The 15,437-nt window shown below is 48.7% G+C and overlaps 3 non-coding genes across 3 annotated transcripts; all 3 read left to right on the top strand.

The window, feature by feature from the left end:
* Nucleotides 1-3,785: 3,785 nt before the first annotated feature.
* trnal-uaa (transfer RNA leucine (anticodon UAA)) lies at nucleotides 3,786-3,869 on the top strand. Its single transcript has one exon. It is a non-coding gene; the product is annotated as a tRNA-Leu (tRNA).
* A 7,422-nt stretch (nucleotides 3,870-11,291) lies between these two features.
* Nucleotides 11,292-11,374, top strand: trnal-uaa (transfer RNA leucine (anticodon UAA)). Its single transcript has one exon. It is a non-coding gene; the product is annotated as a tRNA-Leu (tRNA).
* A 1,548-nt stretch (nucleotides 11,375-12,922) lies between these two features.
* On the top strand, nucleotides 12,923-13,004 carry trnas-aga (transfer RNA serine (anticodon AGA)). The gene has a single exon. It is a non-coding gene; the product is annotated as a tRNA-Ser (tRNA).
* Nucleotides 13,005-15,437: the final 2,433 nt, after the last annotated feature.

Genomic DNA, 15,437 nt, shown 5'->3' with positions numbered 1-15,437 from the left:
TCCTCATTAGTATAGAGTATCTCCCTTTTGTGTGGGGCGCGGAGGAGGGAGAGAGTGACAGGGAGAAAGAGATTAACAGGGTTACGGACAAAAAGCGGGGGGTGGGACTGAGCACGACTGCTCTTTCAAAGAGACAGCACAGGCACGACGGGCCGAATGGCCTCCTGCTGTGCTGTAAGATTTTTATGAATCCATGAAACTCAGAAAAGCTTATGAGACATACCGACACATATAGAGAGAGCACACTCATGTCTGTGTGTGTCAGTGAGTGTGTTTGAGTCTTTGTCTCAAGCACTGCCTAACCACTTCCTCTACCAGGTCCTTGATCGTATAGTGGTGAGGATTCAATTCCCCAACAGGTTCTCTCTGTCTCTCTTCCTCTGTCTCTCTCTCATATTTAACTGTAATTCTTCAAAAGTGCTATTTTGGCATCTGCTGAATCTGCATTTTTTTCTCTCTCTGTCACTATTAACTAACAAGGAGAAAGAGAATTCAGTCTCTACCCCTCTCTGTCACACTATCTGTCTCTCGGTCTCCCTCTCATTCTCTCTCTCCTTGTCTCTCTGTTACACATTTGTCATAAGCCTCCTGTATGTCTCTCTCTCTGTCTCTCTCTGTATCTATCATTGTCTCTCTCTTTCTCTCTCTGACTTTCTCTCTGTCTTTCTCTCTCTGTCTGTCTCACTATTTGTCTCTGTTTGTCCCCGTCTCTCTCTCTTTCTCTCTCTGCCACTTTCTCACTCAGTCCAGTTCTGTTCACAGCTCGATTCTTGCTCTGACAGATTGTGCACCTGTCAATTCCTCGTGAGTATAGTGGTGAGTATCTCCACCTGTCATGCGGGAGACCGGGGTTCAATTTCCCGACAGGATAGAAGCCTTTTTAACATCTCGAATTTTAAACCTTTCTGCAACTTCTTAAAATCCTCCTTGGAAATGAGGACAGAAAAAAATGATTTAAAATAATTTCGAAAGATTTACTGTCATATGAAGAATTGTATAAAAACTTCCTGCACCAGTTCCTCATTAGTATAGAGCTCTCTCTCTCTCTCTGTTTCCCTCTCCCTTTTGTGTGGGGCGTGGAGGAGGGAGAGAGTGACAGAGAGAAAGAGATTAACAGGGTTACGGACTGTCTGTCTCTCTCTTTGTCCTCTCTCTCTGTCTCTGTCTCTCTGTCTGTGTGTCTGTGTGTCTGTCTCTCTCTCTGTCTCTCTCGCTCTTTGTTTCCCTCTCCTTGCTCACTCCTCCCTCTGGGTCTGGTGAATGAGCCCAGGTCTGTTCACAGCGCGATTCTTGCTCTGCGCTTCTGCAGAGACTGCAAAGCAGCGTCTTCCGTCAATTCCTCATTAAATGTAGTGAAATATTCCCGCCTGTTACGTGGGGTGGCCGGGGTTCAATTCCCGAACGGGCAGTAAGTATTTCTAAGATGTTAATCTGCAATGATGATCCTGGTGTAGCTTCAAGTTAAAAAGCTGCAGTAAAAAACCGAAGTGTAAAAATTGCGAGAGGAGACTGTACCTTTGAGAAGTTTCTTCAAACTAGACTGTTTCGGGGTGAAGTGCTCTTAGTCTACAGAACGATGGATGATTGCGATTTTATCTGAGCAACATTTAACTCTTTGCAAAGCCAGTAGTCATGGCCAAGTGGTTAAGGCGATGGACTAGAAATTCATCGCGGTCTCTCTGTGCAGGTTCCAATCCTGCCGCCTACAGTTCCAGCATTTTTCATCCCATTTCATTTCAAAATGTAACCAAATCCTGAGTTGGGCGGAATTGACTTCCCACATTTTTCAACACCTCGAGGTTTCTCACTGTTTCATTGGGCAAGTACGCACAAAATATACGGTCAGAAATAGAACCACAATCAGGCAACTCGGGGTATAAATTAACTTGAAATAACAACAGAAAATGCTGGAAAAACTCAGCAGGCCAGGCAACATCCGTGGAGAGAGAAGTAGAGTTAACGTTTCAGGTCGAAACCCTTCGTCAGAACTGAGAAAAAAGCAGGAAATGGAAAGCAAGTTTAGGGGCTGGGAAAAGGGGGAGGGATGAAAGAACAAAAGGGAAGGTCAGTGATAGGATAGAAAGCAGGAGAGATTAAGAGACATTGAGAGATATTCAAGGTGAGAGGAGATGGTAATATAACAAGTAAAGAGACAAAGGATGGCTCTAGATGAAGTGTGAAATGCGCTGGCAGAGTGAGAGACAGCTGCCATGTGGGAGAGAGAAAAAGGAAAAGGCACAAACCAAAAGTGTGGATAAAAAATATAAAAATGTAATAGGGGCCGAGGTTAGGATCTGAAATTGTTGAACATGATATTGAGTCCGGAAGGCTGTAAAGTGCCGAATCGGAAGATGAGGTGCTGTTCCTCGAGTTTACGTTGAGCTTCCGTGGAACAATACAAGAGGCCAAGGATGGTGAGGTCCGAGTGGGAATGGAACGGTGAATTAAAATGACAGGCGACCGGAAGCTCGGGGTCACCCTTACGGACTGAACGGAGGTGTTCCGCAAAGCGGTCACCCAATCTGCGTTTGGTCTCCCCAATGTAGAGGAGACCGCATCGTGAGCAGCGAATACAGTTTACTAGATTGCAAGAAGTACAAGTAAATCGCTGTTTCACCTGGAAGGGGTGTTGGGGCCCTGGACAGTGGGAAGCGGGGGGAGGTATAGGGGCAGGTGTTGCATCTCCTGCGCTTGCATGGGAAGGTGCCGGTCAAAGGGGAAGGGGTGCTGGGGGTGGTGGAAGAGTGGACTAGGGTGTCTCGGAGGGAGCGGTCCCTGCGGAATGCTGAAAGTGGAGGTGAGGTTAAGATGCATTTGGTGGTGGGATCACGTTGGAGGTGGCAGATATGGTGGAGGATGATCCGTTGAATGTGGAGGCTGGTGAGGTGAAAGGTAAGGACAAGGGGAACCCTATCGTGGTTCTGGGAGGGAGGGGCAGGGGTGAGGGCAGAAGTGCGGGAGATAGAACGGACACGGTCAAGGGCCATGTCAACAATGGTAGAGTGGAATCCTCGGTTGAGGAAAAAGTAAGACATGTCAGAAGCACTGGTGCGGAAGGTGGCATCGTCGGAGCAGATGCGGCGGAGATGGAGAAACTGGGAGAATGGAATAGAGTCCTTACAGGAGGCAGGGTGGGAGGAAGTGTAGTCCAGGTAGGTGTGGGAATCGGTGGGCTTGTAGTGAAAATTGGTCAATAACCTATCCCCAGAGATGGAGACGGAGAAGTCGAGGAAGGGAAGGGAAGAGTCAGAGATGGACCATGTGAAGGTGATGGAAGGGTGGAAATTGGAGGCAAAGTGAATGAAATTGTCTAGTTCAGGGCGAGAGCAGGAAACGGCACCAATACAGTCATCAATGTACCAGAAAAAGAGGTGAGGGAGGGGACCCGAGTAAAACTGGAACAAAGAGGGTGCCACATATCTCACGAAAAGGCAGGGGTTCATTCTTTCCTGATATGTATACCCTCGCAATTCTGGTAACATACTTATAAATCTTCTCGGTACCCTCTGTGTGTCTGTCTGTGTCTGTGTGTCTATGTGGGTGTCTCTCTGTGTGTGTCTGTGTGTCTATGTGGGTGTCTCTCTGTGTGTGTCTGTGTGTCTATGTGGGTGTCTCTCTGTGTCGGTCTGTGTGTGTCTCTCTGTGTCGGTCTGTGTGTCTGTCTGTGTCTGTCTGTGTGTCTCTCTGTGTCGGTCTGTGTGTCTCTCTCTGTTCTGCTCAACTCTGGGGCAAGGTGGAGCTTGAAGGCCCGATTCTCACAGAGACAGTCTATAAGTCATTCCAACACCAGGATGGCCAAGTGGTTAAGGCTGTTGGACTTAAGATCCAATGGGTTTATACCCGCATGGGTTCAAACCCCACTCCTGGTAACTCTTTAATTTAAGATCCATTTTCTTTCATCCTGCTCAGCGACACTCATTTGTCATCAGCTGATTCTCCAACAAACAATGAGATGTTTATAGATATGGAAAGAAAGATCTCATATGTAATTCTTAAAGTGCTATTTTGGCAATTGCTGAATCTGCATTTTTCTCTCAGTCTCTGTAACTCTCAACTAATAAAGAGAAGAGATCGTGAAATATTTTTACATCTTTCAGTCTCCACCTCTCTCTGTCTCACTAGCTGTGTCCCTCTCATTCTCTCACTCTCTTTTTCTCTCTCTCTCTCTCTTGCACATTTGTCATGCGCCTCCTTTCTTGTCTCTCTACCTGTCTGTCCCTCTGTCTGTCTCTCTCTCTCTCTGTCTGGCTCTCTCTGGCTGGCTCTGTCTATTTCTCTCTGTCTGTCTCTCTCTGTCTTTCTCTCTCTGGCAGTTTCTCTGTCTTTCTCTCTCTCTCTCTCTCTCTTTGTCCCTGTCTCTCTCTCTGTCTCTCTCTGTATGGCTCTCTGTCTTCCTCTGTCTGTCTCTCTCTGTCTGCCTCTCTCTGTCTGCCTCTCTCTGTCTGGCTCTCTGTCTATTTCTCTCTGTCTGTCTGTCACTGTCTGTTTCTCTCTGTCTGTCTCTCTCTGTCTATCTCTGTCTTTCTCTCTCTGTCAGTTTCTCTGTCTGTCTCTCTCTCTCTCTCTTTGTCTTTGTCTCTGCCTTTGTCCCTGTCTCTCTCTCTGTCTTTCTCATTTGTCAAGTTCTGTTCACAGCTCAATTCTTGCTCTGGCAAATTATACATGTCAGTTCCTTGTTAGTATAGTGGTGAATATCCCTGCTTATCACGTGGGAGACCGGGGTTCAATTCCCCAACGGGGAGGGTAATTTTAACATTCCAAATTTTAAACCTTTTGGCAACTCCTTAAAAAGTTCCTTGGAAAAGTAGAACAGAAAAAAATCAACTAAAATAATTTTGAAAGATTTACTGTCATATGAAGAACTGTGTAACCACTCCTGCACCAGTTCCTCGTTAGTATAGAGCTCTCTCTCTCTCTGTTTCCCTCTCCCTTTTGTGTGGGGCGCGGAGGAGGGAGAGAGTGACAGAGAGAAAGAGATTAACAGGGTTACGGACTGTCTGTCTGTCTCTCTCTCCTTGTCCTCTTTAACTTTGTGTCTCTCTCTCTGTCTGTGTGTGTCTCTCTCTCTCTCTGCCTCTCTCTGTTTCTCTCTCTCTCTCGCTCTTTGTTTCCCACTCCTTGATCAATCCTCCCTCTGGGTCTGGTGAATGAGCCCAGGTCTGTTCACAGCGCCATTCTTGCTCTGCGCTTCTGCAGAGACTGCACAGCAGCGTCTTCCGTCAGTTCCTCGTTTCACATAATGAAGTATCCCCGCCTGTTACGTGAGAGTCCGGGGTTCAATCCCTGAACGGAAAATAGGCATTTTTTAAGATATCAATCTACAATGATGTACCCTGCTGCGGCTTCAAGTTAAAAAGCTGCAGTGAAAACTTGAAGAGTGAAAATTAATTAATCCCTTTGTCCTCCTTTGTTGAATCCTAAACTGCTCCCAATCCTCAGGTTTGCTGCTTTTTCTGGCCAATTTATATGTCCTCTCCTTGGATCTTATGCTATCCTTAAATTCCCTTGTTAGCCACGGTTGAGTCACCTTTTCCGTTTTATTTTTATGCCAAACTGGGGTGAACAAATTCTGTAGTTCATCCATGCAATCTTTAAATGTTTGTCATTGCCTATCCACCGTAAATCCTCTGAGTAACATTCCCCAATCAATCCTACCCAACTTGTGTCTCAGACCATCGTAGTTTCCTTTATTTAAATTCAGGACCCTAGTCTCTGAGTCAACTATTTCATTCTCCATCTTAATGAAGAATTCGATCATATTATGATCGCTCCTCTCCAAGGGGCCTCATAGAACAAGATTGCTAATTAATCCTTTCTCGTTACTGTGGTAAACCACTGTTGTTGTTGTTGTTGTTGATACACACTGTTGTACCTATGCATGCCTCAACATGCCTCGGCTGGCTCCACCCACACAGGCCCAGGTATAAAGGTGATTGACCTGCAGCCCCCTGCCTTCTTGGAACCCAGTCAACCACGAGAGGCATGCTCTGTTCTTTGCTAATAAAAGCCTTTAGTTACTCTCTTAACTCTCAGTCTTTTATGAGTAATTGATAGCGCATCAATTTTATTAGCAAATGTCGACATTTTGTTTTTGCTAATAAAATTGCTGAACAACAGGCTGCTGCACCAAACGCTGAACAGCAGGCTGCTGCACCAAACGCTGAGCAACAGGAGCTGCTGCGAGCCCTCAGACCAACATGCCTGGACCTAGACCCCCAAGAGGCGGGTTCGGCTACCAAATTCGCGCATTGGCTGCGTTGCTTCGAGGCCTACCTGCAAGCCTCAACTGTGACCCTGGACGAAAACAAGTTGGAAATCCTGGCCTCAAAGGTGAGCCACCAAGTTTATACAATAATCCAGGACGCGACGACCTACGCGGCGGCTATCGGTCTGCTAAAAGGGCAATATGCACGCCCGGTAAATACGGTCTATGCCCGGCACCTCTTAAGATCCCGCAGACAGCAGCCCGGGGAATCAGTGGAGGCCTTCCTACGGGCACTACGGATACTCGGCCGAGACTGCGACTGCAAAGAAGCATCAGCCGCAGCACACATGGAGGGACTGATCCGAGACGCTTTCGTTGCGGGTCTAAGGTCCGACTACTCCCGGCAGAGACTGTTGGAAAAGGGAGAAATGGAGCTGAGAAAGGCAGTGTCCCTCGCGCTCTCGCTCGACGCGGCCCACAGGAATATGGACGCCTTCTCCCCTAACCGCTCCGCAACGTGGACGCCACAACCTTGGGTCATGGGACCGCCACCTTCAACTGCTGCTGCGATGTCCAAGGCACAGAAATGTTATTTTTGTGGCCAGGCAAAACACCCCAGAGCACGCTGCCCGGCGAGAAACGCTACCTGCTCCGGGAAGAAAGGACACTATGTCAGCGCCTGCAAAGGTAAAACCGCTAACGCCAGCAGCGCCGCGTGCGAACCGTGGGGGCAGCCATCTTGTCCGCCATCTTGGGCTCCCCCAGCCGCGTGGGGATCGGGACCATGGACACCGCCATTTTGTCCGCCATCTCGGACGTTTCCAACTTCAACCACGGGGGGTCTGGACTCAACCACCGCCTCATCTGACGACCACATCGACTCGCTCGACCATACGCTGGCCTCCGTGACGCTGGACCAATCTCTCCCTCATCAACTGTCCAGGTCCATGATGGACATTAAGGCAAACGGCCGCGCCACTACCTGCCTTTTTGACAGCGGGAGCACGGAAAGCTTTATCCACCCCGACACGGTGCGGAGTTACTCTCTCCCGGTCCTGCCGACGCGACATTGGATCTCTTTGGCTTCCAAAGCCCAGTCAGTGGACGTCGGTGGCTACTGTGTAGTGACCCTTTCAGTAAGGGGCACAGAATACAAAAATTTGAAACTCCTGGTCCTGCCCCATCTTTGCGCTGCCGTTCTACTGGGGTTGGATTTTCAGTGCAACCTTAAGAGTGTCACATTAGCGTACGACGGACCCCTCCCCCCACTCACAGTCTGCAGCCAGCAGCTTTTAAATCGCCCGCCGCGCACCATTTGCAGCCTCTCCACCCTTAAAGTCCCCCCCCCTCCTTGTTCACTAACCTCAACTGTGACTGTAAGCCCATCGCTACCAAAAGCAGGCGTTACAGTGCTGGGGATAGGAGCTTCATTAAATCCGAGGTAGCAAGACTCCTGAAGGAAGGGATTATTGAAAGTAGCACCAGCCCATGGCGAGCACAAGTGGTGGTAGTGAAGACTGGCGAAAAACAGCGCCTAGTTATTGACTACAGCCAGACGATCAACCGCTACACCCAGCTAGATGCATACCCACTCCCCCGCATATCTGACATGGTCAATCAGATAGCACAATACCGGGTGTTCTCGACGATTGATCTGAAGTCGGCATACCACCAGCTCCCCATCAGGGCTGAGGACCGCCAGTACACAGCTTTTGAAGCTGACGGTCGTCTCTCCCACTTCCTCAGAGTTCCCTTCGGCGTCACCAACGGGGTTTCAGTCTTCCAACGGGAGATGGACCGGATGGTCGACCAGAACGCGCTCCAGGCCACTTTCCCCTATCTCGACAACATCACCATCTGCGGCCGCGACCAGCAGGACCATGATGTTAATCTAGAGAAATTCCTCCGTACGGCCCAGCGGCTGAACCTAACATACAACAAGGACAAATGTATGTTTCGTACCAAGCGCCTCGCCATTCTTGGCTGTGTAGTGGAGAACGGAGTCATCGGCCCCGACCCCGACAGGATGCGCCCCCTTATGGAGCTCCCCCTCCCCCACTGCCAAAAAGCACTGAAGAGATGCCTAGGGTTTTTCTCGTACTATGCTCAGTGGGTGCCGAACTATGCGAACAAAGCCAGACCCCTCATCAAGTCCACCTCCTTCCCCCTGACAGCAGAGGCCTGTGCAGCCTTCACTCTCATAAAAGGAGATATTGCGAAGGCCACAATGCACGCAGTGGATGAGTCCATCCCTTTCCAAGTGGAGAGCGATGCATCCGACTTTGTCCTAGCTGCAACCCTTAACCAGGCGGGGAGACCCGTGGCCTTTTTCTCAAGGACCCTCCAGGGCCCCGAGATTCGACACTCCTCTGTCGAAAAGGAGGCCCAGGCTATTGTGGAAGCGGTGCATCACTGGAGGCATTACCTGGCCGGAAAATGATTTACCCTGCTCACTGACCAGCGTTCAGTAGCTTTTATGTTTAATAATAAGCAGAGGGGCAAAATCAAGAACAACAAGATCTTGAGGTGGAGAATCGAACTCTCCACCTACAATTACGATATCTTGTACCGGCCCGGGAAACTCAATGAGCCCCCAGATGCCCTATCACGTGGTACGTGCGCCAACGCGCAGGTCGATAGACTGAAGACCCTCCACAATGACCTCTGCCACCCGGGGGTCACCAGGTTTTTTCACTTCATCAAATCCCGTAACCTGCCCTACTCCATCGAGGAGGTCAGGACCATGACCAGGAACTGCCAAATCTGTGCCGAGTGCAAACCGCATTTTTATAGGCCAGACAGAGCAAGCCTGATCAAAGCCACGCGCCCCTTTGAACGGCTGAGCGTCGATTTTAAAGGGCCCCTCCCCTCCTCCGACCGCAATGTGTACTTCCTCAACATAATTGATGAGTACTCCCGTTTTCCGTTTGCCATCCCTTGCTCAGACATGACCAGTACCACGGTCATTAAATGTCTGAATGACCTCTTCGCCTTGTTCGGTTTCCCTAGCTATATTCATAGCGACAGGGGCTCATCCTTTATGAGCGACGAACTCCGGCAGTACCTGCTCTCGAGAGGTATCGCTACAAGCAGGACCACCAGCTACAACCCCCGGGGGAATGGCCAGGTGGAAAGGGAGAATGTGACGGTCTGGAAGGCAGTCCTTTTAAACTTGAAATCTAAGGGCCTCCCGACCTCTCGCTGGCAGGAAGTCCTCCCTGCGGCGCTCCATTCCATTCGGTCACTGCTCTGTACAGCCACCAATGCTACCCCTCACGAGAGAATGTTCTCCTTCCCCAGGAAGTCCACATCAGGGACCTCGTTACCGACATAGCTGACTTCTCCAGGACCCGTCCTACTGCGGAAGCACGTGAGGTTCCATAAGACGGACCCCCTGGTCGAGAGGGTGAGCCTCCTCCATGCCAACCCTCAGTATGCTTACGTGGTGTACCCGGACGGGCGGGAGGACACAGTCTCCATACGAGACCTCGCACCTTCGGGTGCTCCCGAAACACCCCCCTCGCCATCCACCACTACCCACGCCTACCCCCAGTACGCTTACGTAGCGTACCCGGACGGGCGGGAGGACACAGCCCCCACACGAGATCTCGCACCTTTGGGTGCCCCTGAAACACTACCATTGCCATCCACCACTACCCACAACCCAACCCCGCTAGACGGCATGCCGCAGCCCCAGGACCCGTCATTGACCACCCAACCACTCAATGAGATGCCAGACTCAACGTTGGATGCTGCACCATCACCACCGCCACCACGACGATCAGGACGGCATACAAGGCCACCTGATAGACTTACTTACACGAACCTTTAGTACACTTCACCCCGCCGGACTCAATTTTAAACAAGGGGTGAATGTGGTAAACCACTGTTGTTGTTGTTGTTGTTGTTACACACTGTTGTACCTATGCATGCCTCAACATGTCTCGGCTGGCTCCACCCACACAGGCCCAGGTATAAAGGTGATTGACCTGCAGCCCCCTGCCTTCTTGGAACCCAGTCAACCACGAGAGGCATGCTCTGTTCTTTGCTAATAAAAGCCTTTAGTTACTCTCTTAACTCTCAGTCTTTTATGAGTAATTGATAGCGCATCAGTTACATAATACCCAGTCTAAGATGGCCTGATCTCTAGTTGGTTCCTTGACATATTGGTCCAGGAAACCATCCCGTAAACACTCCAGGAATTCCTCCTCCACAGTATTGTTACTAATTTGGTTAGCCCAATCTATATGTAGATTAAAGTCACCCATGATAACTGCTGTGCCCTTATTGCATGCATCTCTAATTTCCCATCTAATTGTCTCTTTGAGATGTTTCTTCAATCTGGACTATTTCGGGAGTAAGTGCTCTTATGCTACAGAACGATGGATGAATTTTCTTGAGCGGAGACTGTTTCGGGACTGATTGCTGTTTTGCTCCAGATCGATGGGATTGTGATTTTATCTGAGCAACATTTAAAATCTTGAAAGCCCAGTAGTCGTGGCTGAATGGTTAAGGCGATGGACTAGAAATCCATTGTGGGTCTCCCCACGCAGGTTTGAATCCTGCCGACTGCAGTTCTAGCATTGTTCATCCCATTTCATTTCAAAATGGAATTAAACACTAGTACAATAGCAAGATGCTGGAAGTCTGAAATAACAGCAGAAAATGCTGGAAAAGCTCAGCAGGCCAGGCATACATCCATGAAAAAAAAAAAATAGTCTGCAGTTGGGTGGAATTAAATCCCCACTTTTCAACACCTAGAAGTTTTTCACTTTTTCATTGATCTGCAAGAATGCACGAAATATACGGTCGGAAATAGAACAATAATCAGGCAAATCAGGGTATAAACTAATTTGGCAGGGGTCCATCCTTTCCTGATATGTATACCCTTGCATTTCTGGTATCATCCTTGTAAATCTTCCCTGTACCCTCTCTGTGTCTGTGTGTTTATGCGTGTGTCTCTCTGTGTCGGTCTGTGTGTCTCTCTGTGTCGGTCTGTGTGTCTCTCTCTGCTCTGCTCAACTCTGTGGCAAGGTGGAGCTTGAAGGCCCGATTCTCTCAGAGACAGTCCACAAACAATCCCAGCACCAGGATGGCCGAGTGGTTAAGGCGTTGGACTTAAGATCCAATGGGTTTATACCCACGTGGGTTCGAACCCCACTCCTGGTAATTTTTAAATTTAAGATCCATTTCCTTTCATCCTGCTCAATGACACCCGTTTCTCATCATCTGATTCTCCAACAAACAATGAGATGTTTATAGATATGGAAAGAAAGATCTCATATCTAATTCTTAAAGTCCTATTTTGGCATCTGCTGAATCTGCATTTTTCTCTCACTCTCTGTCACTCTCAACTAACAAAGAGAAGGGATCGTGAAATGTTTTTACATCTTTCAGTCTCCACCACTCTCTGTCTCACTAGCTGTGTCCCTCTTATTCTCTCACTCTCTCTTTTTCTCCCTCTCTGTCTCTCTCTGTCTGTTTCTCTGTCTGTTTCTCTCTGTCTATCTTGCTCTTTGTCTGTCTCTGTCTTTGTCCCTGTCTCTCTCTCTGTCTCTTGCTGTCTTTCTCATTTGTCAAGTTCTGTTCACAGCTCGATTCTTGCAGTGACGAATGTGTCAATTCCTTGTTAGTGTAGCGATGAGTATTCCCGCCTGTTATGTGGGAGATTGGGGTTCAATTCCTCGATGGGGAGGCTGATTGTAACATTCCAAATTTTAAACCTTTGGGCAACTCCTTAGAAACCTCCTTGGAAAAGTAGAACAGAAAAAAACCCAACTAAAATAATTTAAAAGATTTACTGACATATGAAGAACTGTATAACAACTTCCTGCACCAGTTCCTGGTTAGTATAGAGCTCTCTCTCTCTCTGTTTCCCTCTCCCTTTTGTGTGGGGCGCGGAGGAGGGAGAGAGTGACAGAGAGAAAGAGATTAACAGGGTTACGGACAAAAAGCGGGGGGTGGGACTGAGCACGACTGCCCTTTCACAGAGACATCACAGGCACGACGGGCCAAATGGCCTCCTTCTGTGCTGTAAGTTTTTTATGAATCCATGAAACTCAGAAAAGCTTATTAAATATGGGACATACCGACACATATAGAGAGCAGACACACATGTCAGTGTGTGAGTGTGTGTTTGAGTCTTTGTCTCAAGCACTGTATAACTACTTCCTCTACCAGGTCCTTGATAGTATAGTGGTGAGGATTCAATTCCCCGACAGGTTCTCTCTTGTGTCCCTCTCTCAGTCTCCCTCTTTGTGTCTCCCTTTCTCTCTCTCAGTCTCTCTCATTGTGTCTCCCTTTCTCTCTCTCTCTCTGTCTCTCTCTCACTCTTTGTTTCCCTCTCCTTGCTCACTCCTCCCTCTGGGTCTGGTGAATGAGCCCAGGTCTGTCCACAGCGCCATTCTTGCTCTGCGCTTCTGCAGTGAACGCCCAGCAGTGACTTTGGTCAGTTTAGTGGAGTATCCTCGCCTGTTGCACGGGTGAGCAGGGTTCTGCGATGGGGTGAAATGCATCTTTAAGATGTGAAATAGTAATTAAATTGGTTCGTGTTAAAAAGCGAGGGAGGAACATGGAAGAGTGAAAAAATGCGAGAGGAGATTGTCTCTTTGGGAATTTTCTTGAGCGGAGACTGTTCAGGGACTGAGTGCTGTTTTGCTCCAGAGCGATGGATGATTGCGATTTTATCGGAGCAACATTTCAAATCTCACAGACCCAGTAGTCGTGGCCGAGTGGTTAAGGCGATGGACTAGAAATCCATTGGGGTCTCCCCGCGCAGGTTCCAACCCTGCCGACTACGGTTCCCAGCGTTTTCATCCCACTTCTTTTCAAAATGTAAGCAAATCCCTGGAGAACTAATCCTGAGTTCAGCGGAATTCAATCCCACAACTTTCAACACCTCGAGATTTTTCTCATTTTCATTGATCTGCAAGTATTCACCAAATTTACTGTCAGAAATGGAACAAAAATCAAGCAATTTATCGACAGTATTTCTCTCTACCTGTCTGTCTCTGTCGATGTCTAAGTCACTCTGTGTTTATGTGTATGCCTGTCTGTGTACATGTGTGGCTTTCTGTTCCTGTCTGTGTGTGTCTGCCTGTCACTCAAGTAACAAGCGGGGATACTTTCCTCAGCCTTCACGTCCTTATCTGAGGAAGGATGTTCTTGCCATGGAAGGAGTTCAGCGAAGATTCACCAGGCTGATACCTGGGATGGCAGGAATGACGTATGAGGAGAGATTGGGTCGATTGGGCTTGTACTCGCTGGAGTTTAGAAGAATGAGAGGGGACCTCATTGAAACTTATAAAATTCTGACATGACTGGACAGACTAGATGCTGGAAGGATGTTCCCGATGATAGGGGAGTCCAGAACCAGGGGTCACAGTCTAAGGATAAGGGGTAAGCCATTTAGGACAGAAATGAGGAGGAATTTCTTCACCCAGAGAGTGGTGAACCTGTGGAATTCTCTACCACAGAAGGCAGTAGAGGCCAATTCATTAAATATATTCAAGAAGGAGTTGGATATATTTCTTAAGGCTAAAGGGATCAAGGGGTATGGGGAGAAAGCAGGGACAGGGTACTGAATTTGGATGATCAGCCATGATCTCATTGAATGGCGGAGCAGACTCGAGGGGCCGAATGGCCTAATCCTGCTCCTATCTTCTATGTTTCTATGTCCGTCCTAAAGTGCGGTTCCCCAGAATTGGACACAATACTCCCGCTGGGGCCGAACTAGTGTTTTATTATCTTTCACACTTCTGCCTTCACCCCTGCCCCTCCCTCCCAGAACCACGATAGGGTTCCCCTTGTGCTCACCTTTCACCCCACCAGCCTCCACATTCAATGGATCATCCTCTGCCATTTCCGCCACCTCCAGCGTGATCCCACCACCAAACGCATCTTCCCCTCACCTCCCCTTTCAGCATTCCGTAGGGTCTGCTCCCTCCGCGACATCCTAGTCCACTCCTCTACCACCCCCAGCACCCCTTCCCCTTTGCCCGGCACCTTTCTGTACATGCACAGGAGATGCAACACCTGCCCTTTTACCTCCGCCCTTCCCACTGTCCAGGGCCCCAAACACCCCTTCCAGGTGAAACAGCGATTTACTTGTGCTTCTTGCAATTTAGTAAACTGTATTCGCTGCTCACAATGCGGTCTCCTCTAAATTGGGGAGACCAAACGCAGATTGGGTGACCGCTTTGTGGAACACCTCCGTTCAGTCCGTAAGGGTGACCCCGAGCTTCCGGTCACCTGTCATTTCAATTCACTGCTCCATTCCCACTCGGTCCTCGCCATCCTTGGCCTCTTACACTGTTCCACGGAAGCTCAACGTAAACTCGAGGAACAGCACCTCATCTTCCGATTAGGCACTTTGCAGCCCTCTGGAAACATAGAAACATAGAAGATAGGAGCAGGAGTAGGGAATTTGGCCTCTCGAGCCTGCTCCGCCATTCAATGAGGTCATGGCTGATCATCCAAATTCAGTACCCTGTCCCTGCTTTCTCCCCATACCCCTTGATCCCTTTAGCCTTAAGAAATATATCCAACTCCTTCTTGAATATATTTAATGAATTGGCCTCAACTGCCTTCTGTGGCAGAGAATTCCACAGGTTCACCACTCTCTGGGTGAAGTAATTCCTCCTCATTTCTGTCCTAAATGGCTTACCCCTTATCCTTAGACTGTGACCCCTGGTTCTGGACTCCCCGATAATCGGGAACATCCTTCCTGCATCTAGTCTGTCCATCCTGCCAGAATTTTATAAGTTTCAATGAGATCACCTCTCATTCTTGTAAACTCCAGTGAGTACAAGTCCAATCGACACAATCTCTCCTCATACGTCATTCCTGCCATCCCAGGTATCAGCCTGGTGAATCTTCGCTGCACTCCTTCTATGGCAAGAACATCCTTCAACATAGACTCAACATAGAGTTCCACAATTTCAGATCATAACCTCGGCCCCTATCACACACATATATATATGTTTGTTTGGCCCTTTTTTTTCTTCGCTCCCACATGGCAGCTGTCCTTCATTCTGCCAGCACAATTCACACCCCATCTGGAGCCATCCTTTGTTCCGTAACCTGTCCCATTACCACCTCCGCTCGCCTTGAATATCTCTTATAGTCTCTCAATGTCTCTTAATCTCTCCTGCTTTCTATCCTGTCACTGACCTTCCCTTTTGTTCTTTCAGCCCCGCCCCCTTTTCCCAGCCCCTAACTTGCTTCACAATCT

The sequence above is a fragment of the Somniosus microcephalus genome, unplaced genomic scaffold (genome assembly GCF_052327205.1).
Source record: "Somniosus microcephalus isolate GS21.2 unplaced genomic scaffold, FLI_Smic_1.0 scaffold253, whole genome shotgun sequence".
In the NCBI taxonomy this organism is placed as follows: domain Eukaryota; kingdom Metazoa; phylum Chordata; class Chondrichthyes; order Squaliformes; family Somniosidae; genus Somniosus; species Somniosus microcephalus.
This window is presented reverse-complemented; position numbering and strand designations above follow the sequence as displayed.